Genomic DNA, 26,793 nt, shown 5'->3' on the forward strand with positions numbered 1-26,793 from the left:
AAATACATTGTGCAACAACGTAGACTACATCTACTCAAGGGTGTACTTGGTAATGCATATCAGGATACTTAACCTACAAACGAATCAAATAATCAGTTTTAAGAATTTTTTATTCTTAGTAATAAATAAAGTTTAACATTTTTCCTACTTCTTTAAAAGATTCCAGGGTCCAGATATCATCAATTTTAGTCTAATTTTGCAAAATATCAATAACATTATGTTAATATAGTTTATTAATTTTATCTGACTTATTTAGGAGATGAACACAATATTTATTGAGCAACCATTATGTATATGGTACTTATTAGATACTTTTTATTTTCTTGTTTAATTCTCACAATAATCTTTATTTTTATAATTGAGTATACTAAAGCTCAAAGGAAATATTATGGATGAGAAAAGGTGTGTTTTCAATTTTATATCTAATTTTTACACAGAAATTTAAGAAAATGTACTAATACAGTCACCTCTTCTGCTACAAAACCTGATGTATCAACATCATCCACATATAATCAAATTCATACTGCGTCCCTTATTTTTTTCCTACCTCCCTTTAACAATCCAGTTTAAAACCACTTTATATATACTTCCCAAATCTTCCTTTTGTTTTGAGAACTGAGAGCAACCTAACTATTGTATGACAACATCACCACCTATTGGCTGCAAAGGGATTGGGATAATCTGCTTCCTTACCCTTCAGAAAGACTAATGCATAATTTGAGTTCTCCTTATCTTCTGACTTTTATTTACACCTATTTGAAAAAAATTTCAGCTGAGTTAAGTCCACTTAAAAACATTTTTTTCCTCATAAGTACATCTTTTGTCTCCATCTCTCCTTTTAAAAATCTGTAGAGTTATTGCATCTCTTGATTCCATTGCTAATGAGTCTGTGTTTTTGCTAATGTGCAGCAATTCAGATGACCTGTGGATTAAAAGCAATGTGAATTATTCTGGAAATTGAACTACCATTTATAACACAATTTCAATGGGAAAATGTGTTGAATTTAAGCAAGCTGCTTACATGGAACTTTTGGAATTCAAGTAATTTGTAGGTTGGAAACTTGTTATAATACTAAAACATGTAAAAGTATTAAGTCTTTCACTGTGGTTTCCAAGGCAAATAAAGGAATAGAATTGTAACACAAAGCAGTCCAGCATATATTCCAGCCCCCCTCAAAGCTGATAAACATCTTGTCCTGTGGAATTTGAATCTTGTACTACACAGAGTGGAACACTCAAATATTTGTTGATAATAATGATGAGGTCCATTGCTACTTTGCAGTGGTTCATTAAAGTTACACCAGTGATATAGGAAGGAACAGCTTCCATTACTTTTTTTTAAGATTTTATATATTTATTTGACAGAGAGAGAGGGCACAAGCAGGGGGAGTGGCAGGCAGAGGCAGAGGGAGAAGCAGGCTCCCCGCTGAGCAAGGAGCCCTATGTGAGACTCAATCCCAAGGCCCCGGGTTCATGACCTGAGCCGAAGGCAGTCGCTTAACCAACTGAGCCACCCAGGCACCCCCAGCTTCCATTATTTTGTCTTTTATCTCTATGATGAAAACTACCAGGATAACATTTATAACTCTAATCACTTAATGAGCTCTAATCATGAACTTTTGTTTAAAGCAATGTTCTAGGGGCGCCTGGGTGGCTCAGTTGGTTAAGCGACTGCCTTCGGCTCAGGTCATGATCCTGGAGTCCCAGGATCGAGTCCCACATCGGGCTCCCTGCTCAGCGGGGGGTCTGCTTCTCCCTCTGACCCTCTTCCCTCTCGTGCTCTCTGTCTCTCATTCTCTCTCTCAAATAAATAAATAAAATCTTTAAAGCAATGTTCTATTTGGATGTCCTTACACTTCTGTGGCAGAGAGTTCTATATCTTCCTGTAGTATGTCCTAAGTATCTAATCCTTGAAGTCCTATCTTTATGGTAAGCCCTGTGAATTCCCATCTGAGGAAATTTTGTGCTGAAACAGGAGAAACACGTAAGATTGCTCAAGCAAATTGGTCATTATGAAGTCACTTTTGTTGCTGGTACCAATCAAGCAGCAACGTGTTTTTGTCCCTTGGTCTGTGCCCTGCACCTCAGTTCTAGAAACTGCTCCTGAAATTCTATTTTGAGTCCATTTTTTTAGGCAGGAAAAGACCTTCACTGCCCATAAAATACTGTAACCAAAAGTGTTCTCACTGGCATAGACAGAGCCTATTCTTGATTAGAAAGACAGACCCTATTCCCTTACACTGAGACCTTTCTGTGGCCTAATCCTGACATCCAATGCCCAGGTATATGACTTTCTCCTCACTGTTAACTATATTCCAGCCTTGCAAATCACCTGCCCAGCACTACTTTATTGGCTCCCCAAGACTTTGGAAACCTATGGTGTTGGCTGTTCCATCAGTAATTATGACATCCATCTCTCCCTATCCCCCACTGCTTTGCCTTTCAAATCTCTCAAATCCTTTGATAGTACTACATTTTACTCATTTCCTAATTCAAAAACTTCATTTGTTTTTATAATATGAATATATTTAACACTACACTTTTATGGTTAGGTTGACAAATATTGTTATGTTTTTTACCACAACAGAAATTTTGTTTGGAAGTTGACTTCTGCTGATAAAGTACAAGCGGGAAAGGGCAGAGGGATTTGAGCTGGGTGGTCAGGCGACCTACCACACCAGGGCCTGCTGTCGCTGCTGCTTGCTGGCCGCCTTGCTGGCAAGGTCCTTGGCCTTCTCCTTTGCCATCCCTTGGCTTCCTTGGCTTTCTCAACAAGGGTCTTGGAAGGGGCCTCCCCTTGCAGCTTGGTCAAGATGTATTCAAAGCCCTTCACAGTCTTGGTCAAAGTGCTTGGGAACAGGGTGAGGCCAAATTCCCGGACAGCTCTGGAGACACCAAATAAGCTAGAGGAGACCCGGGCTTCCTGGAGGATTTCGGTCCAGCCCCTGTTCTCAGAGTTCATACAGTAAACACATTGTTCCTCCACCACTGTCAGCTGGGCATGGTTGATGTTCCAGGTGAAGGTGGTCATGGTCTGGTTCTACGGGTCCACAACAGAATCCTCTAGGATGTACACTACACTGACCGAGCAATGTTGGCACGAAACCGTCGCTGGGCCCTCGAAGGGTACCCTGTTGGTGTCGGTCAGGAGACCCTGCGACAGGAGCTCCTGGTCAGGGGTCACCTCCCGGTACACCATGTCTTCCCCCAAGACATGTCTGCTATCGGGATTTGGGCACCGCTGCCACAAGGCAGCAGACACGTGGTCCCAGGAACTCCAGAGCACGCTCTGGCCCAGGAAATACTTCACCACCAGCAAGGCACCTCAGCACCCATGCATCAGCATGGGCGTGCGGAGGCCGGGCAGGGGCTCGGGGCAAGTCCACCAGGCCCGCAGCTCATTCCCCTCAGCGCCGCACCCACGCGGCTGCCACCGCCCTGAGGCGCTGTCTGCCACAACTGAACATTTTTAGAACTGTTTTTTAAAAACATCAATTGATTTTACTACTGGCTCCCTCCTCACCAATGCCAACCTTTTAACAACAAAAATATACTAATGTTCCTCTGATTTGTTCCTTTTATTTTAATGCTTACACCACCATTCTTATCCAGGCTCTTCTTATTTCATGCTCATATTAACTGAAAATTCTTTCCAACCATACTGTATTCTGGTGTCTATTATTTATTGTTCAGAAGTCCTTTCTTTAGGGAACCATTCACTATTTCTTTCTTTTGATCCTGCTCTGTCCATTGAAGTTGGCGTGGGGCAGGGGGCTATTACCCCTCTATCTAGAGGTGGGATTGTGAACTAAATTTGGCCATAGTATTACAAACCTTTAGCCACAAAAACTATTTCAGGAATGGGCACATGACACAGCTGGGCCAATCAGCATTTCCTTAGCTATTTTGCTGGAGGTCCAGGAAAGACTCTTAACCTCTATGATCACAACTTATAAAGATCACACAGACCTGAAACTGCTGGGGCCATCTATCTTACACTGTGGAGAAAACCCATCTATGAGTGAAGCTAATAGAGTCATGTGATAGAGAAAACCTAGCCTCATGATATTGAGCACTTGAATCTAGTTCAACTTCTGTTCAGTTATATTTTCTAAAATATTCTATTAGTTAGGGTAGGCTAAACTGTGGTAGCAAATGGACTCTAAAAATAAAGTAGCTTAAATAAGAAGTATATCTCTTTCTTATGGAACTGTCCTGGGTGGATGCTCAGGTAGGCCAGCTCTTCCCACAAAGTCACTTAAGGATCCAGCCATCTTCAACACATGATTTCCAAGGTTTCCCAGAGCACTGCCTTTTCATTCAGCCAGAAAGAAGAAAGAGCACGAGAAACAAAAGGAGATTGTACTGGTGAGGCCAGGGAGTGACTCACCTCACTTCCGGTGACAATACCCTAGAGAAAACCTGGTCATATAGCCACACCTAATTTTAAAGGAAACTGGTAAATGCAATCTACCTATGTGTCCAGGAAGGAGATAGTGGATTTTGGTGGAAAGCTAGTGGTCTTTACAAATATACTCCTGGATAAATCTAAATCAACAAAGATACTGAATACCAGGCCATCTCATATTGGCCCCAGAAAGACCGTTACTGAATTTAAAAATCTGGTAAAATATTATTATCCATATTTTAGTGCTATCATAAAAAATACTCCAGAAAGAAACATAATAAATCTATCAAAAGATGTTGTCAAGGATACTTGTTCATTACATTGCATAAAGTCTAATCATAAAAACCATGGGAAAAGTCACATCAAATCTCAGTACTAAGAATAATAGAAAAATAACAAGTATCATTTTTCTCTTATAGGACTAAGAAAGATTAGCAACACTGACCCGAGGGTGCAAGAAAATTAACAGGTTCTTATGCTGTTGGGAATGTAAATTAGCCAGTATGAATTATGTTACCAAGTGTTTCCTTTTCTGAACTACTGAGAAGTTAGAGTGTGGCCAAAAATGATCTCTAGTGGGGTATTTACATGAGATTTTTGTACTTTCTTTATTCGTTGATCATTTTTTTAATAAGAAATGTGTATTTTTTTCAGAATAAAAGTAAAATGAGGTTATGTTTATTTTTGGAAGACAAAAAATAGTCGTATTGCTTCAAAATAGCTGTTTAGATGACCAATCTCATAGCCATGGTGAAGTTCTGACCAGAAGGCTGTCCCTTTTTGAGTTGGTTGCTACAAAGCCCAGAGATGCATTTGCAGTCCACTCTGAGAAAATGTGCAGGTAACTGGAGTTTACATTACAGCCTCATATCTGGCTCCACTTTTCCCTCACCCTGATTTTACTTTCTCCCTTCAGTGCAATTTTATACCTCTATCTTCGAGTCTTCAATCTCATATCTCTTCTAGAAGAAGGAAGAGAATGATTTTATGGCACAGTTTTATTGTATCACAACTTCACTCTTCCTATATAAATCTTAAAATTCCACAATGCATATATTTTTCTTAAAAAGAAAATCCAAAATTTTCACCTTAGTGTTTACTCATTTAAAAAAATACAAAATTTTAAAATACATTTTAAAAATACAATAAATATTTATTTATATAAACACATATATACACACATACATTGAATTCCTAGGTCTAACACTGTGCTGTATATGGAAGAAAGAAAGAAGGCTCATGTTACTCACAGTCTGGTTCAATGATCCCAGTATTTTTTTTTTTTCAGGATAACACACATCAGAAAACCTAATGGCCTCACATTCCCAGAGGCCTACCAAGACGTATGCTATGTACAACTTGCAGCATGATAGCAACAACTTTGTCTCTGATCTGAGACATAATGGTGGTCTCAGGAATCAGATGGTTAAGAATACAGATTCACTATAATACAGAGAGATAAGTGTAAGAGAGAAAATGCTATCTGCTATGATACCACACAGAAAAAAATAAGGAACCTGGAATTGTGGAGTATAAAGAAATGGGAAACTTTCTGTAAGAGATATTCATCAAATAGGAGTCAGGCAGACAAAGGAGGAGGGAAACAGATTTGAAGGACCATTCCAGAAAATGGAAAATTACAAAGACAACTGGATTTTACAAAGAGAAGATGGTGAAAATATTTCTGAATAGAAATTACTTGAATAGATGCTACTTTAAACAGGATGTCATCTTTTCGGCACCACTGAAAAATCAGCTAATCCATACAACAGCATTTTTAGATATATGAAGCTGATTGCTTTGAAAAGCAAAATACTTCCAGTATGACCATTTTAATAAAAATAATTTTAAAATAATTCAGGGTTTTTTTTCCTGCCTTAGTAAATTAAACACCCTTTGTGTACTCACTTTATCTTTGGATCTCATGCTAATTACAAATAAGTAACATAGTATGCTGTACTTTACCATAAGTAGGTCCTACTGGGATTGGCTTTTTTTTTTTTTTAAAGATTTTTATTTGTTTATTTAACAGAGATAGAGAGCACAAGTAGGCAGAGAGGCAGGCAGAGGGAGAGAGAGAAGCAGGCTCTCCGCTGAGCAGGGAGCCCGATGCGGGGCTCGATCCCAGGACCCTAGGATCCATGACCTGAGCCAAAGGCAGATGCTTAACCAACTGAGCTGCCCAGGCGCCTGGCTTTTTGACTTTTAAACGATCCCACTACAGCACAATAACTCAGTTATTTCCTTTTTTTTTTTTTTTAAGATTTTATTTATTTATTTGTCAGAGAAAGACACAGTGAGAGAGGGAACACAGGCAGGGGGAGTGGGAGAGGGAGAAGCAGGCTTCCCGCTGAGCAGGGAGCCCGATGCGGGGCTCGATCCCAGGACCCTGGGATCATGACCTGAGCCGAAGGCAGATGCCTAACGACTGAGCCACGCAGGCACCCCAACTCAGTTATTTCTTATTACCAGTGTTACTGCTTCTAATTACTGTCTATCAGCTTTTTTCTAACCTTTTATGTAGAAAATTAGAAGGGAAATTGGCAGAGGAAGAAATATTATTGAGCTTGCTACATCCCTAACCTATTTTTGCACATTACACCAAGTCAGTAGTTCTGGTGTGAGGATAGCTGTATTCTGTACAATGTTCAAAGTACATAAATTTTGTGATTTATTTTTTTCACGCTACTTTGAAAGAGATTTTGTTGGATTTTGTTTCAGTCAATTCGTTGGCAAATTTTCCTGACTTCTTAAGCTGTCATAAGCCTTACTCAAGGCCTATCATTTGGGGCACAGTGAAGTAGAAACAGTCAACTGGCATAAGTTTTAAAATTTAGACTTTTGCTATAATCTCTGAAAGATACTAGACATTTAATCATAATTCTCCCTTCATCAAACTTTAATTTAAAATGTATTACTCTACCTCAGACCCCCTAGGATAGCTCCTATTAAACCCCCCCCAAAACCCCAAATCAGACAAGTGTTGGCAAGATGTGGACACATTAGAACCCTTGCAGCACTGTTTGCAGGAATGTAAAATGGTGCAGCTGCTATGGAAAACAAGATGGTGGTCTTCAAAATAATTAAAAATAGAATTATTATATGATCAAGCAATTCCACTTCTGGGCATATAACCAGAAGAACTGAAAGCAGGGTCTCAAAGAGAGAGGAGTACACCCACGTTCACAGTAGCATTACTCACAACATCCAAAAGGTAGAAATGACCCAAATGTCCACTGACAGATAAATGGATAAACAAAATGTGGCATATAGATAAAACGGGATATTATTTAGACTTAAACATGAAAGAAATTCTGACACACATTATAACGTGGAAGAACCGTGAACGTAATGCTAAGTGAAATAATCCAGTCAAAGAAAGACAAAAAGACAGATACTATATGATTCCACTTACATGAGTTACCCACAGAAGTCAAATTCATAGAATTAGGAAATAAAATGATGGTTGCCAGGGGCTGAGGGAGGAGGGGGGAACCGAAAGTTGCTGAGTTTCAGTCTTCCAAGATGAAAAGAGTTCTGGGGATTGAGGTGCGCAGTAAGGTGAATGTACTTAATTCTACCGAAATGTGTACTTAAAAAATGGTTAAGATGGTAAATTTATGCTATGTGTTATTTACTATATATCATATATATATATAAAATTTATAGATTTTATAAACTTGGGAGATCCCACCACAGTTTTTTTAAAGATATTATTTATTTATTTATTTTATAGTGGGGGGTGGGGGCGGAGAGCAGATGGGAAGAGAGCAGAGATGGAGGGAGAGGGACAAGCAGACTCCGCACTGAGCACAGAGCCCAACACAGGGCTCCATCTCATGACCCCAAGATCGTGACCTGAGCCGAAATCAAGAGTCTGACACTTAATCAACTGAGCCACCCAAGTGCTCTCTCCTTAACACTCTTAAAATTATTCTTTCACCACTCATTCAAAGACATTATGCATTAGGTTAAAAAAAATGTCCTCATAAAATGTTGTGGAACTAGAGAAGGGTGAGGATTGCACAAAAATGTGAATGTACTGAATGCCACCGTATTGTATACTTTAAATTGGTTAATTTTATGTTATGTGATTTTTACCCCAATTAACAAAAAAAATCCTCATATACATTTGGGATTTAAAGATTCCCGAGGCCAAGGGCTACAGCATGAAGTGTTGTGGCTAGTCTCAGCCACTGACTGCATTAAAACCTCACACAAGTCTGGCAACATAAGAAGGAATAAAATACTACAGTAATTCCTTAAATGTGGTACTGCAAGAAAAGTACTTTATGGTAACAGTGAGGCAGGAGATAATGTGAACGGATATACTTTACCACCACCAGCACCATAGACTAAAACGATAATAGAAAAGGCAACAAGCCTGTGATTCGGGGCTCCTCTCACCTGGCAAACAATTAACTTACCAGGCCTGCAAGATCAAAGAGATTAAAGAGATAGTGGAATCAGACCTCGGAAAGCCCAAGAATGCCAAGACAAGGTACTTGGACTTTTTCCTTGGCACAATAGGGAGTCACTGGCAAGTTTCATAAAGCAGGACACTAACAGGTTCAAAGCTGTGTTTTAAAAGAAACACTTTGGTGACCACTTTGAGGATGAACTGAAAGACAAGATTGGAATACCAGACTACCACAATAATCCAGAGAGAGATTTATAAGGTGGAATAGGCCAAACTTTGGGATCAAAGAGATACAGGGTTTAAGGCATGGTACTAGGGGCTTTTCTTAAGTTATTCCTTTTAATCTCCACTTTGAAGCCTAATATTATTTTTTGCATTTTACAGAAGAAGAAACAGAGGCTTGTCCCAAAATAAACTTGGATGAAGGTCACACAATTAGTTGGCAGAGAAACTGGAATTTTAATTTCAGTCTATACGACATCAAAGCCTGTGCATGTACATTTTTTACTACCCTGTGGTGTCAACCAATATATAACCAAAATAGTTAAACTGCTTTATATAACAAAAATGTAAGTCTGAGGTGGGAGATAAGCTAGATGGGGGATAGGCACTTGTTGTGATGAGTACTGGGTGTTCCATGTAAGTGACGAATTACTGAATACTACTCCAGAAACCACAAAATTTAAATTAAAAAAAAATGTAAGTTTGGGTATACTGAATACTTCTCATCAACAGCACAGTTAGCCCTCATGGAAGATAAAAATCCATATTTTATTCCTTAAGTAACTTTTTAGTACTTAATGAGATCCTAAACTATATGCACTAAAACCAATTTTTACCTGGAAGTAATTTTTAAAAAAAAAATATGGTCTTATTAAAAGAAACTCTTTACACCAAGTAAGGTTGAGCTCATAAAAAAATTACTATGTCCTCTCGTAATCTATTTATACCATTTTTAATAAAAGGTTACATGAATATATTGACTCAGATAGCATATAATTAGAGGCCGTAATCCACAGGGATATATTTGATCTTTAAAGCTGCACATTACAATACTTTCTCTCTCTATATATATATAATATATATAACATGTATATATACATATATATAACATATATAACATATATAACATTTAACATATATAATATATGTTATGTTATATACACACGCACACACACACATACATATACATATTACAAAGAATACAAAACTCTTACATAAATACAAAAAACTTGGGAGATTAATGTATATTGGTTTTTAATATACCTTGGCTTCCACAGAGAGATGATAGGGATGGATGGTTTTGCTATGTATGTTGTGTGAAAAACAACTTGAGACACAACCACAAAGCCCAACAAAATGGCCCTGATTGTGAGTGTTCTTCTGCCACCACTCACTTCTCAAATCACCAATTTTAATGCACTGTGGTCAAACTTTGGTGTTCTTACAGTGTCAAAGATAATATTTTGCACTGCCTGATTGCTTCTAGCAAAAAGATGAGAGTAATGTCTAAATCACAAAGAAGAATGAGGAATGACACTTCTCTATTATAATCTCATCAAGGAAAAAAAAAAAACAAAGGTTATGTGGAAAATTCTTATTGAGGGGTTAGGATTAAGATCAACTTGGCTGAGATTGGGAAATACGATGATCAGCTCAGGTATAATGGCTTCAAGAGAGTTAGTTGCCTAGGAGATAGCTTTTACAACTCTAACCTCTCACTGCAAATTATTAAGCATTTCCATTACCCCTATCCTTAGGCAAACTTGCTTATTCAACAAGGATCTTAATTTTATAACTCTAATGCCTCATTCTTCACTTCACATAAAAACAAAAACAGTCTATGCCTTTGAAACTATTCGAGGTAACCTGATTAAAGATCCACGTTTTAAACTCAATCTCCTTTTCAAAAAGTTTAATCTGAGTAAGCACCAACCCCGGGATACAAAAATAATTTGACAACTGAGTTATATGCCAAGAAATGATATGAATATTTACCTGTTTTTTTCTTGATTTAAAATGGATAAGCAAGCAAACATATCTTCTCAGTGAAAGCCTTACCCAAACGTAGTTTTAATACTCTCCAAATTGCAAAAAGAAGGAAGAGCCAAGCGAATGAATTTTTTTTGGGGGGGGGGATGAATTTTTAAACTTTGTTCCAGTATATATTAGCACTTAAAAAAATTAGACACTGGGTCTTATTCAGAGACACACTTAAATTTGTGATATAAAAGAGAAATGAATACATTTGTCAAAAATAAGAAGGCAATTTTAAAGGGGAAAAATATGATAAGAAACAAGACTCTTGATTTTTTTCACTTCGTGTTTAATAAATTGCTCTGGGAGTAAACTTTCTTTGTTCTTCTACTCTATTTGCCATGAAGGAAGGATGATAAAGTCACTGACATATGGCTAGAAAGGCTTACCTTTCATCACAGGGACAGTATAAACCCTGCGCTGAAGGCCACTTAAGCTAATTCTAGGCATTCACAGCATCATCCAAACACTACATTTTACCTCTTCTATTCTTCCCAGTTTTAAGTATCTCAGCAGGAAACCCTACTGGATGAGATGTTACCCTGGGACAAGCTGGGTTAATTCATTTCTAGGCGGTATGCTCTGTGGCAGGTTATAATCCTACTGACAAAGATAAGATTCTCATATTTAAATAACATGAAACATCAGAGAGAAGAGAGGAATAGGTCTGCTGCAACACTAAGGTCCACAGGCAGTGTTCACCTAGGGCAAACCATGAGGTGGTTCAGAAATGGCTGAGGTCAATCCTCACGCCAACAGTTAAGGCACTGTCTTACTTCACAGGTCCCTACAAATAGGTAAGATTACCTTGGAATGCTCTGACACCAGCTAAGTGGAAAAGCAAATGTTGAATAAACTTCAGATTTTTTTTTACTGCATAGGCAATTAGTTAAGAGCACAGATTATGGAAAGAGACCCCCTGGCTCTGAAATTTACCGGCTTATATTCTTTAGTATTATGTAACTTCCTTGTACCCCACTTTCCCTACCTATAAAATAGGGATAGTAAGATAAGATATGATCACTGGATAAAATTAATTACTACACGTAAACTGCTAATAATGCCTAGCACTAAGTATTACATGTGTTAGCTATTACTATTGTTATAAATTATTCTGTTGGTTGATTATCATTTAAAAATCATACTACAAACTAAACAAAATATTTAATACTGAACTTAAAGAGAAAACACTCAAGTTATCCCATGAGGACTCAGCAATACGGAGATTTGTACAGTGCTCTCCCTAGGATGCTGTGAGGCTGGTGGTAGTAGAAGGGCCATCATACGTCAGGTTTTGATCACAGAGTGTAAGTTTATGTTTCAGAACTGGCAGTTCTGCTGCTAACAGGGAAGGGTGGGCAAAGGCAAGTCCTGCGACTCAACGTTCAGATTAGCCTGGCACCCTGCACTGCAGCCATACTTCTGCCTGAAAAGCTCTAGGGACTTCAGGATCAAAGGAACAGCTCAAAACAGTTGGTAGAAAGGTCAAAGGGGAAATAACTGTGGAGGTGGGGAGAGGGAAATGAATGCAACTTAGGGCTAATTAACTTTGGCAGCACTATTACCTTCCCAAGCATGGGAGTCCTCTCCTGCCTGGGGTGCAATTAAAGTGCAAAGCAGAATAGAGAAGACCATCAATGTTGTCCACCCTCGATGACCAAAGCATGGGCCAAGAGTGAATGGTGTATTCTGCCAGACATGCTGAAGGGATGCTCACTTCACTTTGGTTTTATAAACTACTTAGCCACAAGGTGATCTTGAATTGTGGTAAATTCTGGTTCCTTCACAAAACACACATCCACATTGTGTCTTTCAGAAGAGATGCTATGATAGGTAAGAAAATAAATAGCAAAATGGTATCAGAGACTATGGTTAAATAGCAAGTGTGAGAAGTCATAACGTGCAGAGGAACCCACAAAACAGTCCCTGACACCAGGAAAAAGCAAACCTTATATTCTTGGGATACTTTATTTGAACTTTAATATTCAGATATAAAGTGACATGAATGGATTATAAAAATAATCCTGGATTGGGAAAGGCCTTTTTTTTTTTTTTTTTAAGATTTTATTTATTTATTTGTCAGAGAGAGAGTGAGAGCGAGCACAAGCAGGGGGAAGGGCAGGCAGAGGGAGAAGCAGGCTCCCTACCAAGCAAGGAGCCCGATGCGGGACTCGATCCCAGGACCCTAGGATCATGACCTGAGCTGAAGGCAGACGCTTAACCAGCTGAGCCACCCAGATGCCCCTGGAAAGGCCTTTCTATAGATGACAGGAAACCCAGAAACTTTAAAGAAAAGGGTTGTATAATTTACTTCATAAAAATAAAATCTGGGGGAGCAAAAATATACCATTAAACAAAGTCAAAAGACCAAGTGAAAAAACTGCAGAAAAAAAAGATGTTTAACCAAATGAAAAGCAAAGGGCTGAATGTTCCTAATATACAAATAGGTTGAATAAAAAGAGAACTGATAAAACAATGGATGAAGGATATTAATAGTTTTTGTATAGGAGAGAAATATATAAATAGGAAAAAAAAAGATGCACAACCTCACTAATAATTAAAGAAATGTACATTAAAAAGACATTCTCACTTGTTAGATAAAAATACAGACAGCAGCACAAACAGAGAAAAACAGGCAATAATACTGTGGTAGAGATTCCTATCTTCCCCCACCCATATCAAGTGCTCCTTGAAGATTGGGCCTCTGGCAATGGGCTGTGAGCTGAAGTAACACATCTCACTGCTATTCCAAAAAATGTCATTGCTAGTGAAAATAAGCTCTAAAGCTCTTAGCCTCTATCAAATTATCTGAAGAGGCCACACACTGCTGCTACAACACGGTGGAATCTCTCCATCAGTCTGAAACTGTCAACACCCCCACCCTTAACCTGGAGTAGGCAAGTGAGAAAGAAACTTCTGTCATGTTAATCCACGGAATTTCATGGTTATTTTGCTGTCATGGCCCAGCTACCCATCCTGACTCATAAATATACTCCTAACTGCAAAGTGGTTATTTCAGGGAGGGTGAGTAAGTATTATGGTGGACTTTTGCTGTCTATATGAAATATTTCTATAATTTTGTATTGCTTTTGTAATTAGGAAAAAATTAAAAGGTAAAAAAAAGGAATAAAATGCTGACATCCAAATTATAAACACTGTTAACAATTTCCCCAGATTTACACTACTAGAGTTGCAGAAATATTTCTTATTTAGGTTAATACATCTGTCTCTAAAAGATTACCAACAAGGAAGCCATACTCCTATTCATAAATGGATACCAATTTTGAATTTATTACCAATACTCAGGCCCAAAAGATCATTATTTCCACAGAATACACAGGAAAGGATACAGGAATAATGTTAAAAGATCAAAAAGAAAGGCCATATGTTTCAAAAGACAAGAAGATACCTTCATAAGGAAAATGAGTTCAGATAAAAAAGTATCCAGGAGCACCTGGGTGCCTTAGTCAGTTGAGTGTCTGCCTTGGGCCCAGGTCATGATCCTGGGGTCCTGAGATCGAGTCCCACATTGGGCTCCTTGTTCAGTTGGGAGTCTGCTTCTCCCCCTCCCTCTGCTTGCTGCTCCCCCTGCTTGTGCTCTCCCTTTCTCACTCTGTCAAATAAATAGAATCTTAGAAAAAAAAAAGTACCCAAATTGCTGGTAGTAATCAAAATCACTATCCTAAAAAGTAAAAAGCTCTACAACCATCCTCCTAAGGTTATCCTAGGGCCAATCTAACTTCTATCAATTTCATTTTTCTGAACACAATAATGGAAGTAAAATTAAACCTAAAGCATTCCATGAAAATATTTCAAGGAATGCCCTGGGAGGGACAAGGTTCCAGGGAAACCCCTTCCTTCTTCCATCAAACCCTGCAATTCAACCTAAAGAGCTTCATTTTTAGGTTTTTGCCACTGCTACTGTCGCATGAGATTTATTTTTTTTTATTTTTTTATTTTTTAGATTTATTTATTTTAGAGAGAGAAAGAGTGCAAGCAGGGGGTGGGGCAGAGGGAGAGAGAATCCTGAAGCAGGCTCCCCACTGAGCACAGAGCCCTAAGACACAGGCTTTATCCCAGGACCCTGAGATCATGACCTGAGCCGAAATTGAGTTGGCCACTCAAATGACTGAGCTACCCAGGCGCCCCTCACATGAGATTTTGTGTGAAGAAATGACCTGGAGCTAAAAGATAGAAAATCCTTCATCTAAAATTGTAATTGTAGAAAGATATAGAAATATAATATTAAAGCCCATGAAAGAAAGAAGTTACTACATTAGGGTGCCTGCCTTTTGAATACCAAGTGGTTAAACTCTAGAAAAGGACTCTAATCACTGCAAAGTGTACATCACTGTAAAAGGTCAAACAAATAAATACATGAGCATACTACATAAGACATATCTGCATCCAAGCTTCGGAAATGGGATGGTACACCTGATGAGGCAAGGTCATCTCATCTAAAAGCCTATCCCACTAGTTCTTTACAACAGGGAAATCTAGAAGTTTTATGGCTCAATTCATCTGCGCTGGGGGTAGAAAGTCAGATTTACAGGTGAACTCAGCAAGAGTAGAACTCAAGGACAGATGGTGGGAAGAGAAAGACTGCCAGAAGGTCTTGTGTTTCAGACAGGAAAGGGTTACATAGGAGGTATATTTCATCAAGTCTCACAATAAAATAGATCCCGTTGTGGAAAGATAGCCTCACGGAACAGATGAACAAACCTTCTGGAATAAAACTGCAAGCTAGTTTTGCTGCCCTGTAGGGAAGGGATCTACTTAGAATACATCCTGCCCAGTGGCAGAGAAGCAAGTTTAAATGATTGGTAGTTTTCAGTAGTTTGACAAAGTTATCCCAAATGCTAATAAAATTGTAAAAATCATAACCAGAGCTAGTCACACCAATTTAGAGCATTCATTTTCATACCTGAACTTGGGTTTTTACAAAGGACACTGATACAATGAAGAACAACTGGAGAAAGGATGATACAAAATTTAGAAAATACAACTTCAGAAAACTTTGGAGAACCACAGAGTTAATTTACTGATTGGAAGACTCTGGAAGGAAATTAGAGTCATACCACAATTCAAAGAGACAATACATAGAATCCTTTTGTAAAATGAGTAATATTTTTGTAATGTAACTAGTGTAGACTTTTAGTGTAGACTTTTAGAAGGCTGTCACTTTGTCCTTAAACTTTTTTTTGGTAGCTTCAGCAATGTCTACTGTGGCAATTTACACATAACAGTTGTTCTACATATTTTCTTGATTAATTCATATCAATCCCCAAATGTAACTGTTTTTAAAGTTGGTTTCCACTTGCTGGGTTTTTCTTAAAGCAGAATTCACTAGCATACTTTTGAAAACAAAATATTCTTCCTATCTCTCTCTCTCTATCTGGCACATTCATATGGTTCAAACATAAAGCATAAAATGGTATAAAGTGAAAAATCTCCTTCCCATGCCTATGTCCTATCTGCTGAGTTCCTATCCCTGCACACACATACAACTGCCAACCCTTCTTTATTAGTTTATCCTTCCAGAAATTATTATGCACAAAGAAGTCAACATAAATGTATATATGTATATTATACACATACATACAGACATATAATTTCCCCCCTTGTTTATCCACAGCTTACTCTACAAACTGTTCTGCAATTTTCCTTTGTATTTAGTAATATATATTAGATTTTTTCCTATTAATACATAAAGCAAATCCTCATTATTTTTTACAGATGCATCTATTGTGTGTATGTACCATCATTCCATAACTGGTCCTCTAATAATGAGCACTTAGGAGTTAAGAGAAATTTAAATCACAATCATGGAATTATTAGTTTCTAAAGGACTAACAAATTTCAAACAAAAGATAGTCTACTATTGCTAAAATAGTGCTATTAAGGTTACTGGTATCATTTGGGGTATCTAGAATAATAGTTAAGTCTAAAAGTCCAAAAACAGGGGCACCTGGGTGGCTCAGTTGGTTAAGCCCAACTCTTGGTTTCGCTCAGGTCATGATCTCAGGGTCCTTGGATTGAGCCCCCTGTCGGGCTCTGTGCTCAGTGCAGAGGCGGCTTGAGATTCTCTATCTTCCTCTCCCTCTGCCCTTTCCCCCATCACTCTCTCTCTCTCTCTCTCCTTACCCCGCAGTGCTCACCCTTCCCCCCCCAGCATGCACTTGCTCTCGCTCTCTCTCCCTCAAATGAATAAATAAAATCTTTTTTAAAAAAGTCCAGATACATTTCCAAAAAAAGATTTCAGCACATTAGCAACAAATCTACTTGCTCATACCTGGATTTTTAATTGAGTTTATTATGGATAATTTTACCCATGTGATTTACTCGTCTGATATGTCAGGAAAATTGTCAGGCTTCAAGAAGCATATGTGGTTTGCCCATGGCTGCCACAGGGATTTTAATTTTGATTCATGGCATGTGAAAAAAAAATCACTGGAAAGCAGACAGAAAATAATTACCAAGTAGCCTTTAAAATCGTCAATTTCCTCTAGCAAACACTGAACAAATGTCTGGAAAGAATGTCCTCTACTAACTAAAAGCAATGATACTTTCCTCCTTATTAGTAGGAGATAATCTGAATGTCTGCCCACGGATATATAAAGACTTAACCATTACAAATGATGTTTATTAACCTGGTTGGATAAACTAAAATGAGCTTATAATTCATAATTCACTAGTTTATGTACTAAAAAGAGTCATACATTTAAGTCTTCACCAAGTTTTAAATTTGGCATTCTCTTAATCTGGTACTGGTCCATTTCCTATAATGAGTTAAATAATTAGTATTTCTTACCGACAGTCTATGAAGGGTGAGAATTTCATATACAAAGACTGGGAATCTTTATATATTAAAATTCATGAAAAAAATTGGGAAAGGTGAAAACAGTCTACAAGGATCTCAAATAGCCAGTAGTGCTTTTATTGGCAATATTTCAACTTGTGGGTAAAGAAATATTCAAAGGGACAATTTAAAACTACTTCTAATTAAAGAGAGATAAAAATACTAGTAAATGGAGAGTATATTTAAACTGAGACATAAGAATACCATTTAATGATCATTTTTCATATTTCTGAAATTTAGGCTATAATCAATCTTATACTTTTTAAGATTAAAAAATATAAATTTTTAAATATCCATTAGATGTTATTTTTTAATATCAGTTCTTCATAAAACACAATGTTACTTTAAATTACATTTTTTTAGTCCTTTTACAAATATGTTAATCTTTATAAATGATCTGTGCTTTAAACAGAATTTTGAAACTTAAGCAATCATTTATTTTCAGCTGTGCTCTATAATGTCAGAGCAAAATAGTGACAAACTGAATATTCTATGGAGAATTCAGATGGGAAGCCCTTTAGAAATTTCATTTACTTTAAAACTCACTTCAGATCTTATCTTTCACACAAATGGGATATAAAAGTAGTAGTAATAGTCTAATATTACACTGTATGTTAACTGGAATTTATTTATTTATTTTTTAAAGATTTTATTTATTTACTCGACAGAGAGAGACACAGTGAGAGAGGGAACACAAGCAGGGGGAGTGGGAGAAGCAGGCTTCCCGCGGAGCAGGGAGCCCGATGCGGGGCTCGATCCCAGGACCCTGGGATAATGATCTGAGCCGAAGGCAGACATTTAATGACTGAGCCACCCAGGCGCCCCTGTTAACTGGAATTTAAATAAAAACTTGAAAAAAATAAAACCTTTGTTTTATATATTATACAACACTAATAAACACATGCATTTAGATCTTGAATCACTTTTGTACTCAATAATTTTTGCCTTCAGGTATGTGTATGTGAGTATACACATATATCTATAATAGTTTTGTATTAATTGTGGCTTCATTTTTGTAAATGTTCATATAGAATATCAAACATTCATATCTCTCTGCTTCTATTTTAGCACTGATGTACAATATTGATTTCTATTGTCTTTTTTGAATGACACAGAATAACATCCAATGTTCAAAAAGTGATTTAAATTATTTAAATACACTATTACTAAGGGGCGCCTGGATGGCTTAGTCAGTTTAGCAGCTGACTCTTGGTTTCAACTCAGATCAAGGTTTCGGGGTCCTGGGATAGAGCCTTGTGTTATGCTCTGCGCACAGTGCGGAGTCTACTTGGGATTCTCTTTCTCCCTCTCCGTCTGCCCTCCCCCCCAACTCACGCATGCACTCTCTTACTGAAATAAATAAATAAATCCTTAAAAATGAATAAACAGATACAGTATTACTAATTTAAAAAAGTGGTAATGATAGTTAACATACCTTGCTAACTATTAAAACCTAAGCCTGGTAATTGTCTATAACCTTTCCATACAGAATATCCTTATGGTTATTTATATTCTAGTCTTCCTCAAATATGCAAATTTAATAAAAACTAACATGTTTGTTCATGAAGAACACGTCTGGGAACCTTAAAAAATAAGTATGTTCACAGTTATTTGATAATAAATATTTGGGCGATACTGAATACTGTCCACTATGGATGAGTATGATGAGGTTCTGCCCCTGAGGACTTCACAGTTTAGTGGATAAAACAAATATGTCAAAATAAGCTGTAGTAGATAAGTTTATGGAAGAATGTTTAGGAATACTAACTCTCTTGGTTTCCTACGGCTGCCATCACAAAGCACCACAAACTGGGTAGCTTAAAACAACAGAAATTTATTCTCTCACAGTTCTAGAGGCTAGAAGTCCAAAATCAAGGTGTAGGCAGGGGGCCATGCTCCCTTGGATGACTCCAGGGGACACCCTGTCTTTGCCTCTTCTAGTGGTGCTGGCAATCCTTGGCATTCCTGAGCTTGTAACTGCATCACTCCAATCTCTGCCTTCATCTTCATGTGGTTTTTTCCCTGTGTGTGACTCAGTGTGTCCTCTCCTCTTCTTATAAAGACACTAGTCATTGGATTTAGGGCCTATTCTAATCTAATAGGACCTTATCCTAGCTAATCATATATGCAAAGATCCTACTTCCAAAAGGTTCTGAGATTTGGGGCAGACATGAACCTTTGGGGGACCTATTCAACCAACCACATTGACCGTATATGAAGAAAAAAAGAAAAAACAGCAAAGCAAAACAAACAAAACTTGTCAGACTGTGTAAACTTCAGGTTGAAGTGTTTTACAATTTGTGTTTCATTGTTAAGGCCAGAGGAAGAGCACAACTTAACTACTTCTTAAATGTTCTTGAAGTCTTCAGTTAGGGGTTGTACAAATCCTCAGTTCAACAACAGATCTGAAATGATTTAATAGAATATCCTCAAAATCCAAAAGAGTTATCATGTCCTGATCTATATCAGTGGCTCTTTGAAATTTCACCCATGTACTATTAAAAATAACAAAATAAACTAAAGAGGACTGTTCCATCACTCCTGCTTGCAGTAGCATATCTCAACAGAATTAAGGGTAAGGTTAGTCTTCTCTCTGATGAGACATCAATGAGATGCTCTTTTCTTTTTATTAAATAGAGTTATTCATACTTGTGAAAAACAAACAAACAAACAAACATAGCTATAATCACCAAAACCAAAGATCAGTTATCCCATCACCTGAGGGCTTCTTAAGACACCAGAGGTCTCCCAAATCACAGTTTGACAATTAATGATCTGAGTTAATTGGCAAAACAGAGATTAAAAAGACATCTTTACTTACAGTGTTTACAAAACAGTATTTCTATGGCATAAAATGATAAAATTATTCACCAACACTTGGTTTAAAATTTGGCCTTAATTACTAATTTTGAGGAAGTAGATATATTTGTTTCAGTTTTAGGATTTAAAAAAAATATTTATGTCATAGCATTCACAGTTTCCAGTTCTTTTTGAGAAGAACTCTTATGCATTTGTTTTGTGTGCTTTATAAAATGTCTGATAGATGTTATACCTTCTTCAAAAACCTGATTCTTTAGAAAATGAATTCTATAATATGCTTGCTACAAATATGGTCTCTTCTCATCTCTTTCTTCAACAGTAGCTTAAATAATGCAAGTACAAATGCCACTTCTTTAAATATCTGATGGGTCCTCAGCACCCTGGCATGTGGTAGCTTTGTCCCCAAGCTTTTTTTTTTTTTTTGGCCTGTCAGCTGTGAGAAACAGTTTTCTACCAATTACTGTCACAATATGAATAAATTCAAAACTGAAAATATAAGCACTCAATATTTTCAGTACATTTATCCCCAAACTACATTAAAATAGGGATTTAGCATGTAAACAAGGAATTTAGAAAGTAATAAAGAAGCATCACACTATACTTTGTCTTCTATAAACAAAAACACAATATAAGAAGATAAAAAAGCATTCACGCACAAAGAGAAATGGGCAAATGACAGCAAGCATATGAAATGAAAAAAAAGTTACAGCTGCGACGAGAGTACCAATTAAGATATATGAGTCCCCAAAACAATGCTACAGAGTTGTTGCTGAGTTTTTCCCTTTCGAAAGATTAATTTTTACTTAACAAATATTTTTTAAAGGTTTATATAGTATTCCTCTCTTTGTCCAATACCAGTTTCCTTTAGGATGTGGCTCTAAATACCCATTACACCAGCAGCTAGTTGCTAACATGATTTTGGTTTGAAGTATATTAACAACATATGGTAAGAATGAGCAATGTTCTCTCTCTCTCTCTCTCTTTTTTTAAGATTTTATTTATTTATTTGAGAGAGAGAGAGAGTGTGCACGAGAGAGAGCATGAGCGGGGTGAGGGGCAGAGGGAGAAGCAGACTGCCCGCTGAGCCTGATGCAGTGCTTGATCTGGGGACTCCGCGATCATGACCTGAGCCAAAGGCAGACGCTTAACCGATTGAGCCACCCATGCACCCCAGAATGAGCAATGTTCTTAGGTAATTACTGTTAATACAACTTCGAATACATAAGAGGTTCTTACCCTAAACTGGTTCTGTGTCAAAAGTCTTCTTTTTGGGGGGTGAAAGGAGTGATAAAAATTCTAAATTTACAGGTATGATCAATAAACACAGTGTGAACTTCCTATGTACATATAATCCCTGTGGTCTGGTCCATCAACCTCGTTTGGCCAGAACTCTGCTCTCTGAATCACAATCAGTTTTGACACCAGGCTGATGATACTCAATTATTTCTAGGACACATTCTTTTAAACTCATTTCCAGACTAGGCATTAAGTTGCCTTGTGTGTACTGTCACTCAAACTTCTCAAATGCCTTTTTTATACCTTCTTAATGGTCCGTGTACATTATTAAGTACAGTTTAACAAAACACACAGAATGGGAAGATCTGGGCCTAAAAGTCCTAGTTTGTGTCATTCATGACACCTGCCTCCCTCTCTCCCTCCTCTGCCTGACTTTCCCTTTCCCTCCTGCTTATCTCCCATATTCATTCAGTCACTAAGTCATTTCTTTCCTAATGCCCCTCCCAATTGTGCATTTTTTACAGCCCACTACCACCCCTGACTGCAGATCAGCAAGCACTACGTGCCTGTATTATTGCAGGGGCAGAAGCTTCTATATCATCCACTTCATCCAACTTCATCGGCACTCCAATCCATCACTGCCAGGCGAATATCGCTAAAATACCTTTTATTCATGTCATAACTCTTTTAGAACTATTCAAAGGCTTCCCATTACCTATGAAAGCATTTCCCAAATCACGGTTCCTAGAATACTAGAGTTTCACAAGATTTTAACATGTTTTAGGTGTTGTTTTTTTTTAAAGGAAGAGGGTGTCAAATGTAGCTTAACAGAAAAAGTGGTTTCTGTACAATAAGATTTTTCAGATATATTAATATGTTAAGTACACGTTACACATATCCAAGGGTGGGAAAGTACACATCTCTTTTTTTTTAAGATTTTATTTATTTATTTGAGAGAGCAAGAGAGAGCATGAGCTGGGGGGAGAGGCAGATGGAGAGGGAGAGGCAGACTCCTGGCTGAGCAGGGAGCTCGACGTGGGGCCCTGGGATCATGACCTAAGCTGAAGGCAGACGCTTAACTGACTTGATCCAACCCAGGCACCCTGGGAAAGTACACATTTCCTAAATTTATTTCACAGCAGAACTCTTTTACCACAAAACACCTTGTAACCTCTCCCAGAAAACTATGATGGTTTTAAAAAGCACAAATTCCTCAGTTTGCTCTTTATGTTTTTCTAAAGTCTGACCTCAAATTATTTCTAAACTTACCTCTAACTTTGTATGAATTGCCATTTTCAACTAGACTCTACACTCGCTGTACCCCAAGTTATGTTTATGTATCACTTTGTCCTCCTTCTTGTCTATAAAAACTCTGTCAACCTATTCATAGCCAAATTCTAGTTCCTTCAAAAGCCTTCCTCAACAATTCAAGAGCACAATAATCTCTTCCTCTTCTGAACTACTCCACTAATGCCTCATCTAATGCTTGAAAACACATCTAAAGACTTGCCTTTGAATTTAGTTTTTGTTTGTGATTTCTTCTCCCTTACTAGACAGCAAGGTCCTTGAACGAAAAGTATATACCCTATAGTACTCACATCTTTGCAATGAACAGGGCCTTGAAAATATTTGCCAAAGAGACAAATTTTTTGTAGGATAGTGTGCTTTTTACCCTCCAGATGTCTCCACCTTTCTGCCCTCTGCCCCAGAAAGCTGACCTCTATCAATTACATAAACAGGTTCCTTGCTTTCTGGCTTCCAGTAGGATTCAGATAATAATAGGGAATACCAATGGGAGACTAGAAAGAAGGAGAAGAATAAGGTCAGAGAACTTATTTTGCTGGCTCACTCCTTGCAAAATCAAATAGGCTGTCTCCCTTAGCCGGAGGTCACAACTTAAGGTCTCAGAAACCACTTCTTCTCCTCACCCTTTCAGGCTTGGAGGTGGGAGACACTCTCCTGTTAGACCTCCAGTATTGGACGTGTGGTTTCCTACACCCTGTGGTTTCCTCTGAGATCCTGCCCACAGGGACACATAGTGCCTTTATTACCTAATCTGAATATGCCATCTGTTTCTTACCTGAATTCTAACATACAGATGGTAGATTCAACTCATTTGGCTGTTTTAAAATATTATTAGTCTCATAATACTAAGAATAAGCAATGGATTTCTTTTGAGAATCTAAAACTAAAAACAAGCAGTAGTTTACAATGAGTCTTGGATTATGATCCATTTGAGAGAAGAAATCATGACTTATTCATCTTTCTACTACCCCTGTGCCTGGAAAAGTCACATGCACACTACTTGCAATAAACCTCTAATTGAATCTAATCATCTGTGGCAGACACAGTTACTGCTTACCAAGCATGCATGAGCTCCCCTACATTTCCCAGGATCCCTTGCAGTTAGGTGGCCGTCACATGACTGGCATCTGGTCAGTGGCATATGGGTGGAAGTGATATATGCCTCTTCCAGGTCTTGCCCTTAAAATTATCCCAAGTGACACCAGCTCTTTTTTCCCCTTGTCAACCTTGAAGATTTTTTCCAAGTGATGAAAATATAAATCAGAGTTACCTGATTCAAGAAATCAACATTCATAATAAGCCACTGAGTTTTGTGGGTTACTTACTAATTACCTATTATAGAATCTAAGTATCTCCTACACATAACAATTTGCATTTTAAATAATACCTCTGATTTTTAACATCTATTTTGATATTATAGCTTTCTTATGAAAAATTTCAGTATTTCAAGATACAGTAAAGACTAATAATAAGCTCTGGACTGTATAAGGAATGAAAATATATGCCTTAACAATAACATTATTGACTAACAGGAAAAAAAAAAAAACACCTAAAGGCATCCTTTTATTTAGTATTAAGTAAACCTAAGAATAAGATGACAATAAAATGAGGTGATGACGATCTGAGGAGTTCTACCTCCAGACAAGATGCCAGAAGCAGGCCCACGTCTTGCACCTCTTGCTGTGGCAGTGAGGATGAGGAGAGAAGGGGCTGTTCTGTGGTTGAAAAAACAAGGTATAAAGAATGGTGTGTCCAGAAATTTGGGCCATTTTTAGATTTGCTGAGTATTTTATGTCCCCTCTTGCCCATGCTTTAGATTTTCAGCTTAAAATCACTTCTCTTCAAAAAATAAGAGCAAAAGAAAGGAATACAGCTGTCATACTCTGTCATCCACTAAAAATATACTGTCTTCTCAAGCAGTGGGTTAAGCTTTTGAGATTTTTAAAGATTTATTTATTTATTTGAGGTGGGGATAGAGGGACAGGAGAGTCTGAAACAGACTCTGCAGTGAGCACAGAGCCCGATGTGGGGCTCGATCTCACAACCCTGAGATCAAAACCTGAGCCGAAACCAAGAGTCAGATGTTTAATCAACTGTGCCACCCCAAGCTTTTGAAATTTTTATGTTTCAAATATTTTTAGCCATTTTGTGGATATTTAATACTGATAATTTACTCTATGGCATATTATCAAATAAGAACATATTTGATAACTACAAATATTTACCTACTTAAGAAAAATCAAATAGATACACACACATACATTCCTACACAAAAGTAGACAGCCATTTTTGTATTATTTTAGAGTTTTAAAAATCTCATTTCGGGCGCCTGGGTGGCTCAGTTGGTTAAGCGACTGCCTTCGGCTCAGGTCATGATCCTGGAGTCCCAGGATCGAGTCCCACATCAGGCTCCCTGCTCAGCAGGGAGTCTGTTTCTCCCTCTGACCCTCCCCCATCTCATGTGCTTTCTCTCTCATTCTCTCTCAAATAAAGAAATAAAATCTTTAAAAAAAAAAAAAATCTCATTTCTCCTTTTGAGATTTAGTCTTTTTAGTGTTATGTTGTACTGATTTAAGCAAGGTCCTTGGCTTTTTCTTCCATTCATAGTTTAAATATGCCATTTTGTTAGAACTTGTTTTTAAATGCCTTAGACAATTATTATGTACATACTATGTCACAAAATTGGTATGTGTTTAATGACTATGTGGGAACACATCAGGGCCCCTATCTTGCTGCCATCATATTTCTTGTGGCTACACTTACAGATATTTTTCTGTACTTGCCCTTTCAAAACTCTAGTTACAGCACTCCTTATGACAGAGTTTCTATCTCTTCCTCATCAGGATCATTAACAGATACAGAGTCAGCACTGATTTGTGTTGTTCTGTTGATTTTTCCATTCCCCTTGAAACAAACACCTATTTTTCCTGCAGAATTTTCTGAAGCTTCTACTTCTAATGTATAGGGTAGAATACACATGTAACTCACCAAATATGACTTTCCTTCACTATCATAAACTCTAAAATTATACATTGAATGCTCTAAAGCTTCTACTTTAGTAACAAATTTTCTCCTTGATGATCAGGATTAGGCCATGAACAGTAGAAGGCTCATTCTCCTTTTGATGTAACAAATGAGAACCTCAGCCACTGATTTATAACATGAAACAGGTGTCTGTATGTGTGTGTATATGTGCACTTATTTATTTATGTATAGTTTTTCCCTATATTAAATATAAAAACACTCTGTCTAATCTCTCCTTATTCCTTTTTTGCAAGAAGTTATAACTCCTTCTAAGTGGCCTTCTTGGTATAGCTCTGATATATATCTGCTCTGACTTTTAAAAATATATACGAACCCAAACATTTTCCAAGAAAGAAAGAATTTGGGACACCTGGGTGGCTCAGTCGGTTAAGCATCTGCCTTCAGCTCAGGTCATGATCCCAGAGTCGTGGGATTGAGCCCCGCATTGGGGCTTCTTGCTTGGCAGGAAGCTCCCCCTGCTTGTGCTCGCTCTCTCTCTCTCTGACAAATAAATAAATAAAATCTTAAAAAAAAAGAGAAAGAATTCTATCTAATAAGGGTTTAAGATAATCATGGCCAGAACATGAATTTCTGTTAAACAAATATGGAAATAAATGTATTTGTATGTATAAAGCAATTTTCCATACTTATCATACAAGAAGTGTCCTACCTAGTTCTAGGTTT

At 37.5% G+C, this 26,793-nt stretch overlaps 1 protein-coding gene and 1 pseudogene across 1 annotated transcript in view; both read right to left on the reverse strand.

The window, feature by feature from the left end:
- NDUFAF2 (NADH:ubiquinone oxidoreductase complex assembly factor 2) overlaps nucleotides 1-26,793 on the reverse strand; it is a 147,758-nt gene that overhangs the window by 64,218 nt on the left and 56,747 nt on the right. The gene's annotated exons all lie outside the window — the stretch shown is intronic.
- Nucleotides 2,670-5,809, reverse strand: LOC116631977 (annotated as a pseudogene).

Source organism: Phoca vitulina, unplaced genomic scaffold (assembly GCF_004348235.1).
Source record: "Phoca vitulina isolate PV1807 unplaced genomic scaffold, GSC_HSeal_1.0 scaffold6, whole genome shotgun sequence".
In the NCBI taxonomy this organism is placed as follows: domain Eukaryota; kingdom Metazoa; phylum Chordata; class Mammalia; order Carnivora; family Phocidae; genus Phoca; species Phoca vitulina.